General features: G+C 41.2%; 1 pseudogene; it reads right to left on the bottom strand.

Annotated features, from left to right (window-relative positions):
* LOC124015944 overlaps positions 1–20,538 on the bottom strand; it is a 191,619-nt pseudogene extending 171,081 nt beyond the window's left edge.
* Between the last annotated feature and the right edge of the window lie 1,213 nt (positions 20,539–21,751).

Here is a 21,751-nt window from a genome sequence, read left to right as displayed (position 1 = left end):
AAGCCTATATGACTGAACCTCCCCAGGATTAGAACTATAAAGCCTATATGACTGGACCACCACTGGATTAGAACTATAAATCTTATATGACTGGACCTCCACTGGATTAGAACTATAAAGCCTATATGACTGAACCACCACTGGATTAGAACTATAAAGCCTATATGACTGAACCTCCACTGGATTAGAACTATAAAGCCTCTATGACTGGACCACCACTGGATTAGAGATAGATGGCCTCTATGACTGGACCACCACTGGATTAGAACTATAAAGCCTCTATGACTGGACCACCACTGGATTAGAACTATACCTGGACCTCCACTGGATTAGAACTATAAAGCCTCTATGACTGGACCACCACTGGATTAGAACTATAAAGCCTCTATGACTGGACCACCACTGGATTAGAACTATACCTGGACCTCCACTGGATTAGAACTATAAAGCCTATATGACTGAACCACCACTGGATTAGAACTATGAAGCCTCTATGACTAGACCTCCACTGGATTAGAACTATACCTGGACCTCCACTGGATTAGAACTATAAAGCCTCTATGACTGGACCACCACTCAATTAGAACTATAAAGCCTCTATGACTGGACCACCACTGGATTAGAACTATAAAGCCTCTATGACTGGACCTCCACTGGATTAGAACTATAAAGCCTCTATGACTGGACCACCACTGGATTAGAACTATAAAGCCTCTATGACTGGACCACCACTGGATTAGAACTATAAAGCCTCTATGACTGGACCACCACTGGATTAGAACTATAAAGCCTCTATGACTGGATCACCACTGGATTAGAACTATAAAGCCTCTATGACTGGACCACCACTGGATTAGAACTATAAAGCCTCTATGACTGGACCACCACTGGATTAGAACTATAAAGCCTCTATGACTGGACCACCACTGGATTAGAACTATAAAGCCTCTATGACTGGACCACCACTGGATTAGAACTATAAAGCCTCTATGACTGGACCACCACTGGATTAGAACTATAAAGCCTCTATGACTGGACCACCACTGGATTAGAGATAGATGGCCTCTATGACTGGACCACCACTGGATTAGAACTATAAAGCCTATATGACTGGACCACCACTGGATTAGAACTATAAAGCCTCTATGACTGGACCACCACTGGATTAGAGATAGATGGCCTCTATGACTGGACCACCACTGGATTAGAACTATAAAGCCTCTATGACTGGACCACCACTGGATTAGAGATAGATGGCCTCTATGACTGGACCACCACTGGATTAGAACTATAAAGCCTCTATGACTGAACCACCACTGGATTAGAACTATAAAGCCTCTATGACTGGACCACCACTGGATTAGAACTATAAAGCCTCTATGACTGGACCACCACTGGATTAGAACTATAAACCCTCTATGACTGGACCGCCACTGGATTAGAACTATAAAACCTCTATGACTGGACCACCACTGGATTAGAACTATAAAGCCTCTATGACTGGACCACCACTGGATTAGAACTATAAAGCCTCTATGACTGGACCACCACTGGATAGCCATGTGGTTATATGTTCTATACAGTCTGGCACCCCTGTGTCATCACTCATTTCTATACTGCACCTATATACCTCTGTCTATGTATTCTCTGTTTGACAGATGTTAACAGCCATGCAAAAAACAACACTTGATACAGATAACTTTTCCTCATTCAAACCCAGAGACAGACTGTACTACTTTTGTCTGGCAAGATGTCTTTCTGGCAAGGCGGAGAGATGGGGGATGATTAATTTTAGCCTACCCCCTGAGGACACTAGTTATGACCTGCTTCCCCCCAGCACCACCCTCCCAGTCTCGTTACCCTCCAACCCCACCCAACACCTCCCCACTTCAGTGGTCATGGGTAATTAATTAGCAAGCTGTTCACAGCAGAGGGCCAAATGAAAGCAAGCTCAGTGATACAGTCAGGGGGGTGGGACACTCAGACTCAGGAAGCAGGTTCACTTCACACAGTAGTTAGGGACACCCAGACTCAGGAGGCAGGTTCACTTCACACAGTAGTTAGGGACACCCAGACTCAGGAGGCAGGTTCACTTCACACAGTAGTTAGGGACACTCAGACTCATGAGTCTCCTGCACTGTGAGCTACAATAGTATTTTATATAGGTTACCGTAGCCTACTGACAACATTACATTGGTTACTGTAGCCTCCTGGCAACATTACTGTAGCCTACTGACAAGATTACATAGGTTACTGTAGCCTACTGACAACATTACATAGGTTACTGTAGCCTACTGACAACATCACATAGGTTACTGCAGCCTACTGACAACATTACTGTAGCCTACTGACAACATTACATAGGTTTCTGTAGCATACTGACAACGTTACATAGGTTACTGTAGCCTACTGACAACATTACATAGGTTACTGTAGCCTACTGACAACATTACTGTAGCCTACTGACAACATTACTGTAGCTAACTGCCGACATTACATAGGTTACTGTAGCCTACTGACAACGTTACATAGGTTACTGTAGCCTACTGCCGACGTTACATAGGTTACTGTAGCCTACTGACAACGTTACATAGGTTACTGTAGCCTACTGACAACATTACATAGGTTACTGTAGCCTACTGACAACATTACTGTAGCCAACTGACGACGTTACATAGGTTACTGTAGCCTACCGACAACGTTACATAGGTTACTGTAGCCTACTGACAATGTTACTGTAGTCTACTGACAATGTTACTGTAGTCTACTGACGTCACATAGGTTACTGTAGTCTACTGACAACGTTACTGTAGCCTACTGACAACATTACATATGTTACTGTAGTCTACTGACAACATTACATAGGTTACTGTAGCCTACTGACAACATCACTGTAGCCTACTGACAACATTACTGTAGCCTACTGACAACATTACTGTAGCCTACTGACAATATTACATAGGTTACTGTAGCCTACTGACAACATTACTGTAGCCTACTGACAATATTACATAGGTTACTTTAGCCTACTGACAACATTACTGTAGCCAACTGATGACGTTACATAGGTTACTGTAGCCTACTGACATCATTACATAGGTTACTGTAGCCTACTGACAACGTTACATAGGTTACTGTAGCCTACTGACAATGTTACTGTAGTCTACTGACAATGTTACTGTAGTCTACTGACGTCACATAGGTTACTGTAGTCTACTGACAACGTTACTGTAGCCTACTGACAACATTACATATAGTCTACTGACAACATTACATAGGTTACTGTAGCCTACTGACAACATCACTGTAGCCTACTGACAACATTACTGTAGCCTACTGACAACATTACTGTAGCCTACTGACAATATTACATAGGTTACTGTAGCCTACTGACAACATTACTGTAGCCAACTGACGACGTTACATAGGTTAATGTAGCCTACTGACAACGTTACATAGGTTACTGTAGCCTACTGACAACGTTACATAGGTTACTGTAGCCTACTGACAACGTTACATAGGTTACTGTAGCCCACTGACAACGTTACATATGTTACTGTAGCCTACTGACAACGTTACATGGGTTACTGTAGTCTACTGACAACGTTACATAGGTTACTGTAGCCCACTGACAACGTTACATATGTTACTGTAGCCTACTGACAACGTTACATGGGTTACTGTAGCCTACTGACAAAGTTACATAGGTTACTGTAGTCTACTGGCAGCATTACATGGGTTACTGTAGTCTACTGACAACATTAAATATGTTACTGTAGTCTACTGACAACGTTACATAGGTTACTGTAGTCTACTGACAATGTTACATTGGTTACTGTAGCCTACTGACAATGTTACATAGGTTACTGTAGCCTGCTGACAACGTTACATAGGTTTCTGTAGCCTACTGACAATGTTACATAGGTTTCTGTAGCCTACTGACAATGTTACATAGGTTACTGTAGCCTGCTGACAACATTACATAGGTTCTGTAGCCTACTGACAACGTTACATAGGTTACTGTAGCCTACTGACAACGTTACATAGGTTACTGTAGCCTACTGACAATGTTACATAGGTTACTGTAGTCTACTGACAACATCACATAGGTTACTGTAGTCTACTGACAACGTCACATAGGTTACTGTAGTCTACTGAGAACGTCACATAGGTTACTGTAGTCTACTGACAACATTACTGTAGCCTACTGACAACGTTACATAGGTTACTGTAGCCTACTGACAACGTTACATAGGTTACTGTAGTCTACTGACAACGTTACATAGGTTACTGTAGTCTACTGACAACATTACTGTAGCCTACTGACAACGTTACATAGGTTACTGTAGCCTACTGACAACGTTACATAGGTTACTGTAGTCTACTGACAACGTCACATAGGTTACTGTAGTCTACTGAGAACGTCACATAGGTTACTGTAGTCTACTGACAACATTACTGTAGCCTACTGACAACATTACATAGGTTACTGTAGCCTACTGACAACGTTACATAGGTTACTGTAGTCTACTGACAACGTCACATAGGTTACTGTAGTCTACTGACAACGTCACATAGGTTACTGTAGTCTACTGACAACGTCACATAGGTTACTGTAGTCTACTGAGAACGTCACATAGGTTACTGTAGTCTACTGACAACGTCACATAGGTTACTGTAGTCTACTGACAACATTACTGTAGCCTACTGACAACGTCACATAGGTTACTGTAGTCTACTGACAACGTTACATAGGTTACTGTAGCCTACTGACAACATTACATAGGTTACTGTAGCCTACTGACAACATTACTGTAGCCTACTGACAACGTCACATAGGTTACTGTAATCTACTGACAACGTTACATAGGTTACTGTAGCCTACTGACAACGTTACATAGGTTACTGTAGTCTACTGACAACGTCACATAGGTTACTGTAGTCTACTGAGAACGTCACATAGGTTACTGTAGTCTACTGACAACATTACTGTAGCCTACTGACAACATTACATAGGTTACTGTAGCCTACTGACAACGTTACATAGGTTACTGTAGTCTACTGACAACGTCACATAGGTTACTGTAGTCTACTGACAACGTCACATAGGTTACTGTAGTCTACTGACAACGTCACATAGGTTACTGTAGTCTACTGAGAACGTCACATAGGTTACTGTAGTCTACTGACAACGTCACATAGGTTACTGTAGTCTACTGACAACATTACTGTAGCCTACTGACAACGTCACATAGGTTACTGTAGTCTACTGACAACGTTACATAGGTTACTGTAGCCTACTGACAACATTACATAGGTTACTGTAGCCTACTGACAACATTACTGTAGCCTACTGACAACGTCACATAGGTTACTGTAATCTACTGACAACGTCACATAGGTTACTGTAGTCTACTGACAACATTACTGTAGCCTACTGACAACGTTACATGGGTTACTGTAGTCTACTGACAACATTACATATGTTACTGCAGCCTACTGACAACATTACATGGGTTACTGTAGTCTACTGAAAACATTATATATGTTACTGCAGCCTATGGACAACATTACATGGGCTACTGTAGTCTACTGACAACATTACTGTAGTCACTGACAACATTACGTGGTTTACTGTAGTCTAATGGCAACATTACAGTAGTCTACTGACAACATTACATAGGTTACTGTAGTCTATTGACAACATTACATAGGTTACTGTAGCCTACTGACAACATTACATAGGTTACTGTCGGTTACTGTAGCCTGCTGACAACATTACATAGGTTACTGTGGCCTACTGACAACATTACATAGGTTACTTTAGCCTACTGACTGTCAGGATTTGGCCAGGGTTGTTCCGGGTTTTGGTCACTAGATGGCCCCATTGTGCCTTTTGACCTTTTGTTTTCCCTTGATCCCCATTATTATTTGCACCTGTGCCTCGTTTCCCCTGATTGTATTTAAACCCTTTGTTTTCCCTCAGTGTTTGTATGTTAGCACCCAGCCCTAGTACTCTGTGAACTCTTGTTGATCCCGGTGGACTCTCTTGTGGAATTCTGTTTTTTGTTCTTGTTTGTTTGTTTTTGAGTATCTTTTGAGGCTTTTTGTGCTATACCTTCCACCTTGTGGATTTACCTTTTTGTCTTGGAGGATTACCTTTGTTCTTGTGGAATTCCTTTTGAGGTTGTGGAGTTACATGTTTTCTTGAAGAACTTCACTTTTTACTTCATTAAATACACCGTCTCAAGTACTGCTGTGTCTGCCTCATCTTTGGGGTTCTGCTGACTATTCGTGGCTCAGTTGGTTAATTGACTGTTTCTCACTCCGGAGACCCAGGTTCGTAACCGGGTCCTGACACTGACAACGTTACATAGGTTACTGTAGCCAACTGACGACATTACAAGCGTAATTCAGAAATTAGGGAGAGATGGTTAATTACAGAAGAATGGATGGACTTTTCAATGCCAGTTAAGGATACAATAGTTATCACCTTTTCACGTTTGATTTATTAAACACAAAAGATAAGACGTGTTGTTAATTCTAGTGCTGCTCTGAACACACAAGCTCGTTAGCTAGCTAGCTTGTTCTGGTACCAACATTAAACCAACTCTGACGTTCAAAGTTCCTCCATAGAAGCCACTCCACCGTAGGTATAATTCTGTGGGCCTGATTCAGATAATGCATGTCATAAGAAGATGCTCAGAGCTTCAAGGCAAGCTTCCTACATCCTCCTTCCTCACCCTGAAAACTTCCGTTGCATCTCCCGCCCTACACTGTGACTGGCAGCACAGTATGTGTGTTCGTCTTTCATTATGATTAAACCATGCTGTTACGGCAAAATACAATTTGTTATTGACGACTTTCCTATACAGATTAAACCGCTTACCCGCTCCACACCAAGCTATTCTATATGCACTGATTAGTGAAGTAATATAATGTTGAGCTAAATGTAAAATAAAATGGATGTTTCAGAGGTTTTAAAAAGGAACCGAAAGGAATGATATAAACAGTTACTTTTTGGGGGTTCAAACTGGTTCAGAACTTTCTTTTGTTAGTGGGAACAATGGAACAGAATGAAAAAAATAATGGTTCTGTTCACAACAAAACAATTGGAAAATAACTTTGGTTCCAACCCCTAATTTAAAGTGTTTTATAAACTAGCGATACTTCTGGTTTGGCTAGTAAACCTCTAGTATATGGTGACCATTACACACTGCTAACTTGAGTACAATGGCATCACCCACAGCATACTAACGGTCACATTGGTTCTTTGTGTTCTTTTCTGGATAGATTCCTTGGGGAAAGAGTTTGTCACGGAGGTTTGAAACTACAAAGGAGTATCATGCTTTATCTTCATGGCATCTACTCTACTGTAGCCTGGTTAGATCACACTCCATCTACGAATCTCTTTCACCCTCTTCATCTCCTCCGTTAAATGTATCATTATCCTCTCACTATCGTTCCTTCTCTGAAGAGTCACCTGCACAACACATGATGATCCCAGTTCTTCTCTTTTCTCTCTCTCTCTCATTTGTAATTCATCAAATGTTACTTCCCTTATTCCTTCAACCTGTTCTGGTATCATCTCCCTCTGTCACTCTCTCTATACCGCCACCCCTCTCTCAACGAGCCACACTCCCCTTTTGTTCTGCCTCTCTGTCTCTGAAAAACCTGACTCTCTCTAACCCCTCTCCATTTCTCTTTCTCTCCCTCTTCAGCTCTCTCTCCCTTCTCTCTCTCTCTCTCTCTCTCTCGCTGTAACTCTGTCTGCCTGTCAAAAAGCGTCTTCAAAAGAGGTTCCGTCGGCATGACAGGGAACAGTGACAACTTCAACAACAAGAAATGTTCGCACAGCATTTACACATTCTGATCATATAACCAACGAGACTCTCAGTGTGCTGCATTGACTCAAGTCAAGAGAAGCCAAGAAGTTTCAATGGAGACATTTCTCTATTCAAAAGCAGTATACACCCTAGCCTATCAATTTTATCCAAGCACCTAGACTAGGGTTGTGTCTCAAATGACACCATATTCCCTGTTTAGTGCACTTCCTTTTGGTCAAAACTAGTGCACTACATAGGGAATAGAATGCCATTTGGGGCACGGAGGGAGGATGGGGATATCAGGTAGCCTATTAAGGAAAATAGGTATCGAAGGGGCAATTCAAGGCATGCTGATGAGTTGAGCTGATATGGCACTCTAAGAATCTACGACGACCAAGACATTACGATCATGTCGTTTACAGAACAAACCGCCAAAGACAGGGGATCAGTAACCAACCGATTAGACTCGCACTGTGCTGCATTGACTCAAGTCAAAAGAAGTGGTCCTCTATAGCTCAGTTGGTAGAGCATGGACAGTGGGTTCGATTCCCAGGGCCACCTGTATGTAAAACGTATGCAAGCATGACTAAGTCGCTTTGGATAAACGTGTCTGCTAAACGGCGTATATTATTATATTAAGAAGCCAGGATATTTCAGTGAAGATGCATTTTTTTCTATTTAAAGTCCCTATCCTATAAATTGTATCAAAACACCTACACTAGAAGTATATTCGGTTGCCTGTTAAGAGGGATACGTGTTGAAGGAATGCTGATATGAGTGAGAGCGTGAGAAAGAATGGCCCTCTAAGAAGCTACGGTATGTGGGCTGCAGCAGTATCACAGTGATGTGGCCCATCTATGCTATTCTTAGACCTTCCATCCTACCTTCAAAGACAGTCACACATGACTGGCAGTGGTGGTGGGGAAAAAAGAGAGAGAGGTAGAAAAAGAGAGACATTTGGAATGCTTATTTTCATCACAGAGAAGCAAACGGTGAGTGGGTGGGAGTCAGATGATCGTCACTTATTAGAGCGACAGTTAGTGAGGGCATACATTTTCATCATCGACAATGGGTCAGGACACTGATGGTCGTTCGGGAAAAGTCTATACTTGGGAGATGGTGATGCATTACAGGTTCAACGAGGAATGAGAAGAGGACCAGAAAAAAGTCTAGAATAAAAAAAATAACTATTTAAATGTCTTTAACTTTGACCACAAGGAATACTTGTACATCTCTCTCTCACAAACAAACCGACACGCACACTGTCCGATACATTCAGTACACACAAAAACCTGTCAGCCTGCACTTCGAGTCCCCTTAATCCTTTAATGACTCCATCAATATTTGTAAAGCCAGTCAAATGAAGCCAGAAGCCAATAGAGTTGCCTGCCAGGTCGTCTGTCTGTGGCCATGATGCACTGCTGCCACTCTCTCAACACACACACACACACACTCTGGTCACAAGCTACTGCTCACAGAAGGGGCTGCCACACCACTAAGCCCGGCAAGAGAATAAGAGAACACGTAATCCACCACAAACCAAACCAGCTCCACAAACAAGCTCCTTCTGGGCCGCACGCTCCTGTTCCCAATCTATCTGTCTGTGTCCCAAATGGCACCCTATTCCCTATTTAGTGCAATATTTTTGCCCCATAGGGCTCTGGTCAAAAGTAGTGCCCATTATAAGGAACAGGATGTCATTTGAGACGTAACCTCTGTCTGAGATCTCCATCCTCAGTCAGATAAATGACCCTTTCACTCGCTCTGGGTTTCATTCAGTCTGTCTGTCTCTCCCTGCCCCTCTCAAGTCAAGGGCTTCATTGGCATGGGAAACATACTGTATGTTAACATTGCCAAAGCATGTGAACTAGATAATAAACAAAAGTGAAATCAACAACAAAAATGAACAGTAAACAGTTCCAAAAGTTCCAAAAGACATTTCAAATGTCATATTATGTATATATACAGTGTTGTAACGATGTACAAATGGTTAATGTACAAAAGGGAAAATAAATAAACATAAGTATGGGTTGTATTTACAATGGTGTTGGCTCTTCACTGGTTTCCCTTTTCTTGCTGCTGTGATGGCACACTGTGGTATTTCACCCAGTAGATATCAGAGTTTATCAAAATTGGGCCTCTCTCTCTCTGTCTCTGTCTGTCTGTCTGTCTGTCTGTCTGTCTGTCTGTCTGTCTGTCTGTCTGTCTGTCTGTCTGTCTGTCTGTCTGTCTGTCTGTCTGTCTGTCTGTCTGTCTGTCTGTCTGTCTGTCTGTCTGTCTGTCTGTCTGTCTGTCTGTCTGTCTGTCTGTCTGTCTGTCTGTCTGTCTGTCTGTCTGTCTGTCTGTCTGTCTGTCTGTCTGTCTGTCTGTCTGTCTGTCTGTCTGTCTGTCTGTCTGTCTGTCTGTCTGTCTGTCTGTCTGTCTGTCTGTCTGTCTGTCTGTCTGTCTGTCTGTCTGTCTGTCTGTCTGTCTGTCTGTCTGTCTGATTACCTTTCTGCTTCCCAGTCCATCTCTCTCCTGCTCTCTGTCTCACTTCCAGTCTCTACATCCACTATTAGATAAACCTGTCTCTCTGTGTCTCACTTCCAGTCTCCACATCCACTATTAGATAAACCTGTCTCTCTGTCTCACTTCCAGTCTCCACATCCACTATTAGATAAACCTGTCTCTCTGTCTCACTTCCAGTCTCCACATCCACTATTAGATAAACCTGTCTCTCTGTCTCACTTCAAGTCTCCACATCCACTATTAGATAAACCTGTCTCTCTGTGTCTCACTTCCAGTCTCTACATCCACTATTAGATAAACCTGTCTCTCTGTCTCACTTCCAGTCTCTACATCCACTATTAGATAAACCTGTCTCTCTGTCTCACTTCCAGTCTCCACATCCACTATTATATAAACCTGTCTCTCTGTCTCACTTCCTGTCTCTACATCCACTATTATATAAACCTGTCTCTCTGTCTCACTTCCTGTCTCTACATCCACTATTAGATAAACCTGTCTCTCTGTCTCACTTCCAGTCTCTACATGCACTATTAGATAAACATGTCTCTCTGTCTCACTCCCAGTCTCCACATCCACTATTAGATAAACCTGTCTCTCTTTCACTTCCAGTTTTCCATCCACTTTTAGTTCCCTCTACGCCCACCCCAGGGGGAGAGAGAGGAAGACAATTAGTCCTTTCTTCATCTACACTCTCCTAACTCTTTCTTCCTTCATCCTCCATTCTCACCCTTTATCCGTTTCTAGTTTCATTCTCTACCTCATGCTTTTCTCTCGATCTCGCTGGTACTGAAAACGAATGGTTCTAGATTTAAATAACATGAGCAATGACTGTTTGTACGTACTAAATGAAGTCCAAAAAGGAATAGCATTGGTTGCTGACGGCCAAAAGAGGGGACTTTGGTTTTGCTGGTCATATTAGATCATTACTGTTCACAAAAGACATGTAAATAAGCCCTTTCAAAGGCAGACAGTTACACATTCAGCCTCATATGGATATTGTATCACACATAAAGAAACGGAAGGCTTTTCAATCAAACCTGCATTGTGATATTTAGGCAGTATCTCTTTTTCTTCAAAAACCACCGCTACTACCAGGTAAATTCCGCTCATGGGTGGATGTGTCCAGTTTTCACAATAACAAGTGTGTATGTTCACGGATAATAGTTTATTATCAAATACACTTCATAATTATATATGTTTTTAAATGCATTTCATGAATTAACACTCGCACTTGGGTTTTTCTCCTCTCCCTTGCCAGCTCTGACTTTGCTGATAGCTACTTTATAGGGCGGAAATGTACTGGTTGTCCCACTTAGCTAGCATAAGATGAATGGATAAGAGCATCTGCCAAATGACTACAATGTTCATGTAATAAACATTGCAGGTTTGATTGAATTTCGGGCCTAAGACTGATGGACTGCATCTGTGAAACAGAGAGAAAAGGTCAAGCGTAAAAGGCCTTGGGGGGTCCTACCTTGTACATTGCCAGCCCAGATCTCCTCTCTACTCTTCAGAACTGGCATGGTGGTGTGGTCTGGGACCCAACTACTCCTCTCATAGCACCGGGTGGAGGGAAGGATGAACAGAGGAAGCGGTGCAGAGAGGAGTAGACGTGAAGAGGGCTTATGGAGTGGGGGATGAGCACCGGGATTTTGAACAAGTGTGCGTGTGTCAAGTTTGAGTGTGTAAGGAGAACTCAAAAAATAAATGGAGAAATGACGAATGGAGAAAGAGATGGAGAGGGGCGAGGCGCTCTCTCATTCGTCTCCTGTCGTATGACTCATCCTCCCGTCTTCTTCCACTGGAGGATACAGCGCGACGAGGTTTCCTCTGACAACTCCGTGTGTGTGTGTGAACAACGGTTGCCGTGGCAATGCGGAGATTAGAGCATGTCTTCCTCCTTCCCTTTTTCCGTGTCTTCTGTCGCTCCCCTCGTTTATTTAGTCACCATCGTCGGTCTGTACGTTGGGTCTTTGTCAAGACTGGGGGAGAGAGGAGAGGAGAGAGACAGAGAGATGGTCAATAACCAGACATGATCTGTTAGGGCAAATGTTTCTCTGCTTAATGGTGAATTATTTTGTGTCGTTTGTATACACAAGTCAATTGCTTCAGAGGTTCAAGGCTTTTAACACAGCTTTTCACCTTTCACTTCACAATCTGAATTCAAATCCTTTCTGACTTATGGATTGGCTCTTGGCCAACACACAATTATGCAGTGTGATTTTTCTTCTTATCATATATTATAAAAGTTCCATATTATATTTTGACAGACAGTACAAAATGTGTGCAAATGAAAAATGGTACTTAGTTCAATTTGTCTGTTGGTTGGATTCAACTTTGGCCTAACATTAAATACCACTTTTTAAAATCAAATTTCAGAAAATATCCCATATCTTACATTGACATACATACAAAATGTGTAAAATATATAATAACCACTTTGCCAATGTTGACATTAAAGGCCCAGTGAAGTCAAAAACTTGATTATCCTGTGTTTTATGTATATTTCCACAATATGAGGTTGGAATAATACTGAGAAATTGTGACAATTACAATAATGCCCTTTAAGTGTAAGAGCTTTTTGAAAGGCCGTCTGTTTTGGTGGGATGGAGTTTTGGCCTGCCTATCACCAGGTGGTAAATTAGTTAATAGACAAATAAGAAAAAGACTTCCAAACCTCTCTGCCAATAACAGGTCTAGCAAAGTTCTTGCTTGAGAAATGTATATTTGCTAAAAAGCTATTTTTGTTTATTGTTTTGCTATTTTAATGAATAACAATCACAGTAAGGTACTAGATTGCCACCAATACATGATTTAATATTGAAAAGCAAATGGCTGCATTGGCCCTTTGAGTATTCAAGGTTTGTAATGGGTAGATTTAACTTGAGCCTAACATTCAGGACATTCAACATTAGATTTCTGGAAAAAGTTCCATACACAACAGACATATAAAATGGGTTCAACAAATAGGAAGCACTTTGCCAATTTTGATGATAAGTATTCAAGAAGTAACTTTGGCCTAACACCCACTAGTCTCTGATCTTGTCCGTGTAATATATGCATCATTCTCTCATGTTCTCTTCCTGCCTTCATCCCTTCCCACTTTTATAGATGGGTTGTGTCCTGCATTTCCCCACTGTATTTTACCATGTTGCCCTCTAGGAAGTGTGTGTGTGTGTGTGCGTGTGTGTGCGTGTGTACACACATTTTAGCCCTGGGAAAAATGTCAAAGGATATCACTGTGTAAGGAATTTTTATCCTGTCTGGCAGAGTGATAAATTATGTATTCAACACATTTTATTTCCAAAAACCCATCTTTCTCTCTTTCCAACTGTAATTATCTCAAACTCCTTCAGTAGTATTTAAATGACATTAATACTGCAAATGATCTATTGGGCTCAAAGAAACATATGCACACTTCGGCAATTAAATACTGTACCACATGCAAGTAAGCCGGCCAGCCCTAGCCTCAATACAATCAAACAACGTCTTTCAAATACAATTATTCAGAAATATACAATATGATATATTGTGGTGATAGTGAAATGGATTAAACAAAACTACTGATTATTAACATCTATCTGGAAAGGGCAGCAGATTGGAGTCTCCTTGCTAAATAGATAATTATAACTTCCTTTGCCCCCTTCAAAAATGGTACGCATAGCATATGATAAAGGAAATATGTGAGTTACTGCCATACAATGTAAATCACTTTGAGACTCAATAAAAAGTGCTAGGTCTATAGCCTACATACAGTAAATGCAAGCCATTATCATGTCTTTACAGAATTGACCAGAAATGTCACAAATTCAACGTATAGGCTAGCCTAGCCATGTCTCTCAAATGCAGCAACATAATCTCACCATGCGCCACAGCGTTGAAATAGCATTAATCCTTTAGAACTGAGATGGAGGGGTGGATGGATGCCCTTTGTGAGTTAGAGACAGGAAGACATTGTCTGAGTCCCGAATGGCACCCTATCACCTATACAGTGTACTACTTTCGGCCAAACCCCTGTGGGCCCTCATCAGAGGTAGTGTACTATATAGGGAACAGGGTGCAATTTGAGACGGAGACATTGTCAAAAAATGTACCTGGGAGGAACATTGTGTATTATAAATAGTAATAAGAGCTCACTCTCCAAGCGTAGTGTCATCCCTCCTCACTTGTGCTGGTTTAAAAGCTTACCTAAATCATTCAGACTGCTTGGGTCCACAGTACACTATACTCAATTAACATCAATGCGCTGTAACTTTGAGAGACTACTTTTGCTCTAATGATTGAGATGGAGGACTAGGAAGGAGAATTAGTTAAAAAAGCTTAATCCAAGGCCTTCGTAAAGGAAAGTCTGGACTTAAAATTATATCTCACATCCACTGACATCTGACATTGACTTAAACTTTGCAACTGATTGACTTCAACCACTTAAGATGAGAATCAGATTTGATACTATATGACATTTTGCAGAATTGTAGATAACATGAAAGTTAGTTGATCAATACTTAGGTCTTGGGTAGTGACTAAGTAGAAGCTGTGGCAGTTTTATATGCAGCCTCTAATATCAAAATAACCAAAAGCAAGCCAAGAATTTCACATTTTGGGGGAATATGAATTACATTCACAAGCACAGTTTTCTCCATGCACCAACCTCCATTTTAGACCCCATTTCCATTAGAAGCTTAAGTGAATTTCTCAGAAATGACTAATAGGCATATGGGGTCTATTGAAAAGAACAACAACAAACGGCATTAGGACACTCAAGCCTGCAGTGAACCACCACGGGAATCCTATGATGCAGCCTGAAATCAACACTTTAGTGGGCCTCAAAGAGGACCAAGCACGCCCTGGCTGGTGTACGATTCACTGTACCACTCATTTAAACAGATTCATCACACAGACAGTTGAATGTAAGGGGAAGCATGGGAGGAAATAAAGCTAAATATCTGAAAATATCAAAATAAGATAGAGATACTGAACTAAAACCAAATCGAAACAAGCCATAATGCAGCCACAACGGACCAAATTGCAAAAGGACAGTCAAATGACCTGTACACTCTGTATTGTACATAACACATATATGCGAGGCTCTATGGGCCCGATTCCGTTTTAGGAAATGACGTATTCGTTAAGCACGCCTTTCCTATGCACTTGGTATTCCGACTTACCTTATGAAGGTGCGTAACGGGCTTTGCAAGCGTGGTTCCTTTGCGCACACTCAATACATTTTATTCAACTACTGAAAACCCTCCCACTTGCTGGCCAACAGAGTTTCTTGTATAGTTTTTATTCAATATGGTTGTCAGTACATTTATGTTAAGCCATCCCTTTAAATACGGCGTGGCTTTAAGTTTGAATTTTGTTGACGGACACAACAGAATATATCGAACAGGTTTAGAATATTAGGGATCAATGAAGGAAAGCCATCTAAATATATGCAATTGGTAGATTTTAAAATGCTCTGATATTGTGTATTATTTAACTTAGGAAAGTATTTATGAATCATAAAAAAAACTGGTTTGGAGAGCCTTCATGAGCGAAAGAAAGAAAACAGTGGTTTGATTCATTCTGAAAATTGCCACATTCAGTTCTTCAACCCATGGTAATGTTGGAAGATTACTGTACATATAATTATAATAGGGAGAACACTGCACAATAGTAGGTTATACTCTCATCTACTGCCTGCACTAACCATGGAACTGTGTGACGACACAGCCAAGTATTGCACAATGCGTCGATGTTCAAAATGTCGAGGCTTGGTCTGCCCGCTCCATAACGATTTAATTAGCCTACATGTCATTTATTATATATAAAACCAGTCAAATGTCTGGACACACCTACGCATTCAAGGGTTTTTCTTTGTTTGTACTATTTTCTACATTGTAGAATAATAGTGAAGACATCATATATGTCCGTCCTAAACGTTCAAACTTAAAGCCACGCCGTATTTAAAGGGGTGGGCTTAAGATCAGCAACAACTAAAAAGCTGTGACATCGTTTGCAGAGGATTCACATGTAGGTAAACAAAACAACGTAATTAAATGGAATGATAATGTAGAAAATACCAACTGAAGGGAACTAACAGTAAATTGGCATTTGAATATGTGTTGTTATTCGGCTTACTGAAAGTTGATAATGGCTAATATTTTACATTATACAAATATGGGCATATATTTAAGACTTAGTCTTCAAATCTATCAGCTCATTGACTTTTTCCACATTGAGTTATTTATTTATTTTATTGAACCTATATTTAACTATTCAAGTCAGTTAAGAACAAATTCTTATTTAGAATGACGGCCTGCAACACACCCTGACGACGATGGGCCAATTGTGTACCGCACTATGGGACACCCAATCACGGCCGGTTGTGATACAGACTGGAATTGAACCAGGGTCTGTAGTGACGCCTCTAACACTGAGATGCAGTGCCTTAGACCGCTGAGCCACTCGGGAGCCTCCTGAATGCACTGTACATAGCTCTTATCAATAGATCTTATCAAATTGTAAATTACAGTACATGAATAAGAACCTTTTTCCACTTGGAACCGGTAGGTTCGCTAGACCTTATTCATGGCTTCCTTATGCGTAAAGGTGGTGGAATTATTAGGGAATTAAATCAAGGTCAGAATACGGTGTACCTTCATTTATTCCATCTCCATCCAAAATGAACAGCAGGTAAACAGCACACTATTCTCATGCTTAATAGAGAGAAAGGTACATAAAAAGGGAATTACGTTAATTTACACGCACTTAACTCGTGTCAGAATCGTGCCCTATGAAGATAAATAGATCAAACCAGCAAGACAATGCAGCCATACTAGACCAGGGATCTTAATTTGACCTATATTGCCACAGCAAAATAATCCTGCAGCAACAGGATTTGAACGTTTAGTCCATAATGTTGCTTGACCGGTGGTTAGGTTATTAAACTGGCCAAAAGCAGACTACATGAAAAGTACAATATTGTTTATATAACTTTGTCAGCGTGGGTTTTCGGTGAATTGATGTAAATCACAAAGCTCAATATTTCTCAGCAACAAAAGTGATCAAATTAGGATCCTACATATATACATGAACAGTATCACTCTGTATTGTAGCCTACTGTGCATGTGACCAATAACATTTGATTTGATGTACTAATTGAGTGAGTTATATATAGACACAAAACAATGTGTTTAGATGGAGAGGAGAGGAGGGGCAGGCCTAAAGACCACATCAGTGATCATCAACTAGATTCAGCCCCGGGACGATTCTTGAGCGGATGGTCGGGGGGGGCGGAACATAATCAAAAATCATTCCTAGACTGCAAATTGACCGCAAGAAGCTCAAACAGATATAATATTTGACTAAAACATAATATTTTTAAGCCTTGCTGATATTTATATATGATCACGTGTTTCTCTATGCGTGGGAAATGCGTTCCAAAATTCAAATCACTTGGATTTCCTGGTGTTTTTACAGTCTTTTATGTGTTTTTGCTTAAACTTGGGGGGCCAAATCAAACCACCCCCAGGCCAAATTCAGCCTGCAGACCACCAGTTGGGCAACCCTGGACAACACAATAAGCTGTTCTATACAGTACAGTCCATGTAGAGGGTAAATGTATAGAACACTTATTAAGATCAGAAGCTGTGATAAGACAGTGTGGTGAGGATAGATCTAAAAGGACAGAGAGAGATCTAGATACTGTACACCCCGTTAGAACGCAACCTACTGATCAAAGTTCATCCGGAATACACACACAGACAACCCTACATGCTAGTGTACACACACACACACACACACACACACACACACACACACACACACACACACACACACACACACACACACACACACACACACACACACACACACACACACACACACACACACACACACACACACACACTTATACTCTCTCTCACACGCCTGCAAGCACACACACTTATACTCTCTCTCACATGCATGCAAGCACACACACTATAGATGCAAGCAGAGGCACGTACACACACGGTTCAAACCACTACTCACCTATTTAACTCTTGTCTGTAACTCATTCTTAATTTAGTGGTGATCAGAGGAGTGGGACAACAGTAAAGACAGAGCTGCCACTTGAAAACACAAAATGTGGTGTGGGTTCCTTAGTCCTCCATGGTGACATCCCGCTCAAAGCAATAAACATGTTTGTTTGAATTGAACCCCTTTTCAATCCACAAGAAGAAGAAAAAAGACAAAAGTTGAAGATGTGAATGCTATTGATTGAAATTGTTTGCCATAAACAGTGCGTGTGTGTGCGTGTGTGTGTGAGTGTGTGTGAGTGTGTGTGTGTGCGTGTGTGTGCGTGTGTGTGTGTGTGTGTTTCAATGGACAGACCAGGGCTACATTAATAACTTCTTTTGGATGAACTGGTGATGTTGATGATTGAAAAGGGACCTCCCATAAGACATACAACTCAGATGCTGAGAAGAACCATCATAAAATAAGAGGGGAATTCGACAGAGAGAGATGGAGAGCAATGAGATGAACAACATTCTTCTCCTACTGATTTCTATTCTTATCTGTCTATCAGTCTGTCACTATTTCAAACCTACACACACACTGTGAACAGCGGTCTTCAGATGTGTCGCAAGCCAAGGCTTTACAAGCTTTTTAATCTACTTTCAACAACTAAGCCCGGAAGCCTTTCCTGATTTACGTGCCTTTTGAGATACAAGAGAGGTGGAATACAAGGAAGGGGAAGAAACAGCTCCAGAGACAATTAATGGAGAACTGTCCATTCTAGTTGGAAAACATCAAACCGAAATAAGGAGGGGGATGCAGAAACAAACAGAATTGAAAACTAAAAGGGAAATTGGTATGGGACGTTTAGTACTTTTGGGTAATGTGTGCGTGTCAATAATTCATGGTGAGAGAGGGGGCAAGTGGGTGGGTGGGGGTGAGAAAGCTACATACAGATGATGGACCAGCTGAATGAAAGAAATTGAAAATCAAACATTAACCGTGATATGTCAAACAACCAGAAATAACCATAGTGATCCAATAATACCTTACCCAACACTGGCAGTTTTCAAGTTTCTGTCCAAATACATAGTTTGCTAAATCACAAGTCAAAACTTCAGACAAAACGTAGTCATTTTGTGCTAATATTCCAATTAAGACTCAAAATGGCATCAGGTACATATGAGAAATGCAATGTATAAGGCGAGACAGAGAAAACGCCAAGATAGATAACTGTATTCCTCAAAGACAACAATTAAAAATGGATGAAGTTTGACCGAACTGACGCGGCGAAAGAATGGGCATGGGAGAATTGTGAGACCAACATCAACTGACTATGAGTACCAGATATAATCTCTCTCCTTTTCGCCATAGTTTAGTGTGTGAGTGTGTGTGTATGTGTGTTTTATGTATACGTAAAGCACACACAAATACACACACAGACAGACAGATAGACAGACACTAAACAATAGTAAACCTACCTAGAGTTACCAATTTAAGAATCCTGCAAAATTGTGATGCATTGGATGTGGGTGAGGAAGGACCAGAGGAGGAAGAGAAGGAAAATGGGGGAAAAGGAGTCATTGAAGAAGAGTTTCTGTTTAGTTGTCACTTTCTTTAAAAAATTCAGTCCAAGTTAATTTACATCTGAGTTTAAAGACAGAGAAAGAGAGGGAGAGGAATGTGCTGTGGAGAATTGGTGGAAAAGGGTAGAGGAGAGAAGGAAAGGAATAAGGATCGAAAAGGATGGAATGGTGAGGAGGGAGAGAGGAAAGAGACAGGAAAGAAAAAAAGTCTCAAAATAAAAATAAAAACTCCCCCTCCTCTCTCTCTCACTCATAAATAGAGGAAATTGTACAGCAGGTAGATGGAGAAATAAATGAGGAGGCAAATGATGGAGAGAGCGAATATATGAAAAGATGAAGCACCTCCCAGCACCACGATAAGGAAGAGAAAAAACATACAACGAAAAAAAAAATTGAATACTCCAAAGCCTTCCGTTTCGGCGGTTTGTGTGAGCTGAGAGGAGAGTTATCAGTAATTTCTCCAACTGTTACAAATCTTCTTCATCTCTTCCTTTTCCGCCAAAAACCAGGAGCCTTCCGGTTATTTAAGATGTAAAGCCTTCTCCGGGACAACTGTTAAACGTGTCAAACAGGCGGCATGCTGAGGTACTACCCAGAGCTAGAGACAACGTACAACTGGCACCTCCATCTGCCTTAGAACGTAGATCTCAAAGTGCACTGACTCGCTGTCCACCCTCCTCTACTAGAGACCAGAGAGGGGGAGAGGGAGGGAGGGAGGGGGGGGAGGGAGGGAGGGAGGGAGGGGAGGGAGGGAGGGAGGGAGGGAGGGAGGGAGGGAGGGAGGGAGGGAGGGAGGGAGGGAGGGAGGGAGGGAGGGAGGGAGGGAGGGAGGGAGGGAGGGGGGTGTGTGGAGGTGGGTTCCTCTATAGAATTTTGAATTAAAGGGATGCAGGTTCTCATTTGCAACAAATGTCTAGGAAAATCTAATATAATAAGGAGAATGGCTCCCCCTATTGTCAATAATGAACACCTGCTACCTGACATTATTTTTTAAACTAACATCGTGTTCAGGGGTGTCATGCACCCCTAAACATCTGTGTGGGTACAAAGTACTCGAGGAAGGCTGTTTCTAACACCTGAAAAAGCCTTTTCCTGCAATCTAGAGCCCTAATCATTATGCTTAATTCTATGTAAAAAATATATATGTATATTTTTCTGTATATCTAAGCATAACTCCTGAGCTGCCTGTATCCTCCTGACTGGTGATCTTCTTTTAAAGAAACTAAATATGCTTTTCTGCATCGCTGATAAAATCTGCATAAAAGATTGAGTCTAAAAGATTCAGTACATTTAGTAATTGCTTGCTTTTCTAAAGTCTACCAACATTGTCAACAGGTTTGCCAGCTAAGATAGTTAGACAAGCTAGTTAGTATAACTCGATTGATAGCCTGAAATGGCTTCTTGGTAGCTGGTTATGAGGTTGAGAGATTGGGGACTTACCTGGGCTAGCTAAAGTAATCTTCATAAAATTGCTAGGTCGCTGGCATTATTACAGAGAAACGACAACAACGAAATAAACAAAAACATATTTGTATAACATTTTTTATTGAAACGTTTTAAAACAGGACAAATCTGAGGGGGGCATGTGCCCCTGTGCCCTCTATGGGCATGACGCCTCTGTTTCAATAAATAAATAAAACATTTGATGAACAACACTGACGATCTGGAGTGAGATAAGTGGACATGGCAAAGTAGCCTATATGCCTAAATGGTGAGAACTCACCATCATTTGAGGACTTCCTCTCTTGGAAATAAAAGTCAAACCACAAAGTAAAAACAACAATAGGCTAGTGTTTTGCTGTACTCATGGACTGTATTATAAAAATATTTTGGAAATATGGAAGATATGCT

Source organism: Oncorhynchus gorbuscha, linkage group LG26, assembly GCF_021184085.1.
Source record: "Oncorhynchus gorbuscha isolate QuinsamMale2020 ecotype Even-year linkage group LG26, OgorEven_v1.0, whole genome shotgun sequence".
Classification (NCBI taxonomy): domain Eukaryota; kingdom Metazoa; phylum Chordata; class Actinopteri; order Salmoniformes; family Salmonidae; genus Oncorhynchus; species Oncorhynchus gorbuscha.
This window is presented reverse-complemented; position numbering and strand designations above follow the sequence as displayed.